Source organism: Tamandua tetradactyla, chromosome X (genome assembly GCF_023851605.1).
Source record: "Tamandua tetradactyla isolate mTamTet1 chromosome X, mTamTet1.pri, whole genome shotgun sequence".
In the NCBI taxonomy this organism is placed as follows: Eukaryota; Metazoa; Chordata; class Mammalia; order Pilosa; family Myrmecophagidae; genus Tamandua; species Tamandua tetradactyla.
This window is the reverse complement of record NC_135353.1, coordinates 44,399,668-44,405,269: the sequence shown is the minus strand read 5'-3', so window position 1 is coordinate 44,405,269 and position 5,602 is coordinate 44,399,668. Positions and strand designations below refer to the sequence as shown.

The 5,602-nt window shown below is 35.4% G+C and overlaps 1 pseudogene; it reads left to right on the top strand.

Moving 5' to 3' along the window:
- The first annotated feature begins 2,622 nt into the window (after nt 1–2,622).
- LOC143671523 (CDGSH iron-sulfur domain-containing protein 1 pseudogene) lies at nt 2,623–2,949 on the top strand (annotated as a pseudogene).
- The last annotated feature ends 2,653 nt before the right edge of the window (nt 2,950–5,602 follow it).

Below are 5,602 nucleotides of genomic sequence, written 5' to 3'. Positions count from 1 at the left end.
CAAATGGACTTTTGCACACTGGTGTTTATGGCAGCAGTGTACACTAATTGCAAGGGATGGAGGTGGCCTAGGGGTACAATGACTAAGGGAAAGAGGGGAGAACTATAGTGGCTACATTGAATGGTCTACTGAGCAGCTATAAGAAGGAATGATGTTGTGTGGCATGCAAATACCAGATTGAACTTTAAGGACAGTGTGATGAATGAAATGGCAGAAACAAAAAAAAACCCCGAATATTATCATGCCTCACTCATTATGGACTAACTATAATGTACAAACTCGGAGAATTGAAGTTGAAAGCATGGGTAATCAGGTTGTGGGCTATTGCAAAGGGTCCTAGATTTTAAGCTCTTGTGGTAGTCACATATATTCAGGAGTTGTAACTGTGTTTCTGTAAATTCTGTGGTAGTGAGCTATTTGTGTATAACCTGGTGGTTCCCTGAACTTTGCATATGTATGTGACACCTGAGACTCTGCATTAGAGCATTGAAGCTATGAAAGTCAGCATTATCCCATTCAGCAACTCTTAAAAAAGTTGAAAAAATGATCAGACTTCAACTAGTGATATGAATGAAGCTGATTTGGATAGGACTAAGATAAATAAGAATATAGTGTTTAGGATGATACAGTTCATGTTTTCAAACTTCAACATTGTGTGAAACCAAAGGAAGGGATGCTTATTTGGTGCAAAATTTATATTTTGGGTAGTACATTATCTAATTTAACTTGTAGAATCAGTTTATTTGAAAACCATAATTACATGGACTCTTGAATAGAACAATAGATCTTGTTAGTTTGTACAGGGTAGTGAATTGCCATGATTTATGCCATAATAATTTGGGCAGAAAGTAAAAAAATATATATATATTTGCAAAATTCCCTTGGGGAACTGAGGAGAAAGGAGAAAATATTTAACTTCCTCATCTGGTGAATTCCTGATATTCTCAAAAGCATTGGTGACAACCAATTCATTAGGTTGAGTCCTTGATCTTGGAGTTTGCCCCTATGAAACTTATTCCTAAAAGGTGAAGCTAAGCCTGTTTAAAATTATGACTAAGTCACCCCCAGAGAACCTCTTTTGTTGATCAGATGTGACTTTTCTCTCTAAGCTGAGTCAACATGTGAATTCACTACCCTCCCCCCTACATCAGATATGACTCTCAGGGGTGTAAATCTCCCTGGCAACGTGAGACAGGACTCCTGGCATAAGCCAGGAACTATAATCTTGGGATTGAGAAAGTCTTCTTGACCAAAAAGGGAAGAGAGAAATGAGACAAAACAAAGTTTCAGTGGCTGAGAGATTTCAAATAGTTGAAAGGTTATCCTGGGGGTTATTCTTATGCATTATATAGATAACCCTTTTTAGTTTACGGTGAATGCAGTGACTGGAGTGAAGTATCTGCAACTGTTGAACTGTGTTCCAGTAGACTTGAATCTTGAAGATGACTGTATAACTATATAGCTTTACAATGTGACTGTGGGATTGTGAAAACTTTGTGTCTGATGCTCCTTTTATCTAGGGAACATACAGATGAGTAAATATATAGGAATAAAAAATAAATAGTTAATAGGGGGATAGAGGACAAAAAAATCAGTATGTTGAAATGGTAGTGGTCAATGATATGGAGGGGTAAGTGGTGTGGGATATAGGAGTTTCTTTTTTTCTATTTATTTTTCTGGAATGAACCAAATATTTGCAAAATGATCATGGTGATAAATACACAACTATATGATGATATTGTAAGTGGTTGTTTGTATACCATGCATGGACTGTCTGTGTGTAAAGATTTCTCAATAAAAATATATAAATAAATAAATAAACAAATAAACAAACTTATCAAATATGTGGTTTCCAAGCATTTTCTCCCATTGTGTAGGTTGTATTTTTACTTTCATGATAAAAGCCACTGATACGCAAAAGTTTTTAAGTATCATGGTCTCCCATTTATCTATTTTTTCTTTTGTTCATGCTTTAATTGTGAAGTCTAAGACACCATTGCCTAACACAAGGTCCTGAAGTTTGTTACTTCTGATGAGAATTTAGACAGAAATGATGACTGTCTCATTGGAAACTGCAAGAAAGGTAACCTATGTTTTAAAGTGGCAGAGAATTTGACAAAAATATATGCTGGTATTGGATGGAAGACAGAATTTGAGAGTGATGATCTTGGATATTTAGCTGAAGAGATTTCCAAACTAAATGTGGCAAATGCAGCCTGGCTTTCCTTGCAGCTTATAGTAAATTGTAACAGGGAAAGGACAAGTTGATATCTGAACCCTTGGGAACAAAGAAACCAGAAATTAATGGTTTGGAAAATTATGGGCTTCCAGAAAGTGAGACCATAGAGAATAAGGTGATTGTGAATATTTAGCCAAATGTGGAACCATTCAGGCCATTTCAGAAAAAGCCAGAATTGGAAATGGAGTCATCCCAAGAAGAGTTATGAAAACCCTGTTGTCTGATGGGTGTGATCCATGTATACTGCATGGAAAATTCACGAGTTTCTTGCAAAATCTGTATGAGCAACCCTTAGTACGCCTCTCACACCTTAACTCTGGTTGTCTTCACCAGCCCTGTTTGTGATCAGCATCCTGTATACACATCTTGCAAGCAATGACTCCATGAACCTGTCTTCCAATTCCAGCATATGAATTGAATGGATTGCATCAGTTACAATTGCTGCTGGAACAGCTGCAATTGGCTATGTAGCCTACAGAAGATTTTATGTTAAAGATCTTTGCAACAAAGCTATGGCAAACCTTCACATCCAGAAAGACAACCCCAAAGTAGTATATGCTTTTGACATGGAGGATTTGGGAGATAATGCTGTGTACTGTTGTTGTTGGAGGTCTAAAAAATTCCCACTTTGTGATGGTTGTCACACAAAACACAATGAGGAGATTGAATACAAAATGGGAGTTCTGATCATTAAGAAAAAAGAAACTTAAATGGACAATTTTGATGCTGCAAACTAACTTGTCATAATGTTACTTGATTGTTTAATTACAATGAATACTACTTCTGTGTGATACACATCCCCTAGGTTGTAGGCGTGACATATTGCAAACTACAGCTTTCACATTCATGGTTTACCTTACTTGTTGGAACATCATTTGTTTAAACAGAAAAAAAAGGAAAAAGGAAAAACCAACCCCATGACCTGTGGGTTATTTTAGTCTTGTAAGGAACAATTCTTTAAATTTAAAATAATGATATTAGAATATAGTTGCATGTTGACATTAACAAATTATTCTCAAACTCATATATATAGAGAGATTGTACTTGTAATTTTCAAAGAAAAATCATCACCACTTCACTTAATTAACTTAACAAGTTAATTGGCTGTGGTTAAAGTAAAATACTTTCTTAATACAATGCAGAAAAAAATCTTATGACCTTGATTTTCTTCTTGATAGTAATGTCACTGAGAAAACGTGGCTTCCATGTTTTCACAGTTTTCAATCAAAAGGCACTATGAATAACATTCTATTTAATTATGAGTGGGCCAAATCAATAATGAAGGAGTGGTAACGTCTTTGTATTCCTCTTCATAAGTATTTAATTGGTCCATTAAAGCAACCAATAGTGGAAATTTAGAAGAAAATGATATTAAATTTATAGTCATTATGAAGGCATTCTTAATATACAATGCTCTGGAATTCTAGCCCAAGTTGCAGCAAGGACTTGAAATGGGACTTTGAAAGAACTGAGGGAGGATATAATCTCAAGTCTTCTGAATGTAATTTATATTTATGTCATTATATCATGATATAAATGGTAGTTACAAATATAAATCTAAGGTGTTGGGAATTTTTTTTCTCATTTTGGCTAATCCAGCACGTGGTTAGTACTAGTACAGAAACTATTTTGAAGAGAAAATTAAAAATGACATCTTCTAAATTGTATGTTCTTTTTCTTAAAAGCAAGAATTTGAAGATGTTTTTATGTAATATTCTCCAAAGATTGAGACAAGAAACGTTACATTCAATACTATTTCAGAAAAAAGAAAATATTGAAACTGAAAATTAGAAATAATAAATGAATTAAAACAGAAATTAAATATATTCTTAAGTGGGATTGTTTTGAGTTTTATTTGTTAGAAGGAAAAAATGACAATTCATACATGATATATATTTAAGTAAAATAGATTGTTTGAAATTGGTAAAAGTACTCAAACAGGTAAATATGCCCATTATTTCTTTTAATATAATTGAATTCTCAGTAATAGTCAACCACCAGTTTTCTATTGTAAAGTCCAGTTATCTTAGAGCTCTCAAGAATCCATGAAACTAGATACTAACATTCCTGTGTTATATATAATCACTAATAGTTTAAAAATATAAAATTGTGTATTATGTAAAAAAAAATCTGTAGGAACAGAACATCTGCCAGTCTGAACTAAAAGGGAGAAAAAAGGGAAAGATTGAAGAAAAAAATAACTTCAAAAGCAGATTAATGGAGGCAAACATTTGAATCCAAGAAATCTCAGGCCAGGAGTTCAGAAAGGAGAGCAGCTCCTCATATCCATGTGGAATGTGTGAGTTTGCCCAGAAGGCACAGGGCAGGCATTTTGCTTCATTGCTCAGGAAAGTTTTACCACTTCAGGTATTGCAGAGGGTGGAGCAAATTCCCAGGAGATTGGGGGGGCTGGTGATCACTCCATCATTTTGAGGAAGTTGAGTGTGTGTCCCAGAGATGGCGGAGATCTCAGGTGTTGCCCTGATGCTTGAAGAGGGTGGAGCCAAGAAATTTTGTTCCTCCTATGTTCTCCAGTGTTTCAACCCTCACTCCAGCATTCACAGTGAGCAGAGCCAACTGCATAAGCCCTTGGAAAGGATGGGACTATGGCTTTGTAAAGTCCTGAGAAAGATAAATGATTCTTGGATTTTGAAGTTTAATGGAGTTTGCCCTACATGGTTTTGGAACTGTTTGCATCCAGTGATGCCTGTGTTCCTTCCAATTTCTCCCTATGGAAATTCTAAAAAGTATCTTATGACCATTCTTATTTTGTATATTGGCTGCACATTACTTGTTTTGAGTTTCACAGGACCACAGCCAGAAAAGAATTTTACCTTAAGACAGACAATTCCTGTAACTGATTCTGATGCAATTTTGTACTTTTTTTTTTTACTTTGTATTGTATTTGTATCATCACTGAAATGGTTTACATCTCTGTGATATTGTAAAGGAGTGAATGCACTTTGTATATGGAAAGGGCGTGTCATTTTTGGGTCCAGAGGGTGGAATGTGTTGTTTTGAAAGTGTTGCATACCCAAGAAAAACCATGTTCTCTAATCCTGATTCAATATTGTAGGGCAGAAATCTTTGATTAGACTGTTTCCAGGGAGATTGATCCACTCAATTGTGGGTGTGACCCTTTGATTAGATTACAATATGGAGATGTGACATGCCAAATTTTGGATGTGTCCTTTGTCTAGTTGGAGATGTGACTCCACCCATTCATGGTGGGGTTTGATTCATTTACTGGAGTCCTTTAAAATGGGAAACACTTTGGAGAAACCTCAAATGAAAATGCCTGAAGAAAAATTGCTTCAGAGCCTACAGAGATTGGGAGATGCTTGGAGTGCCAAAATAGAAAAC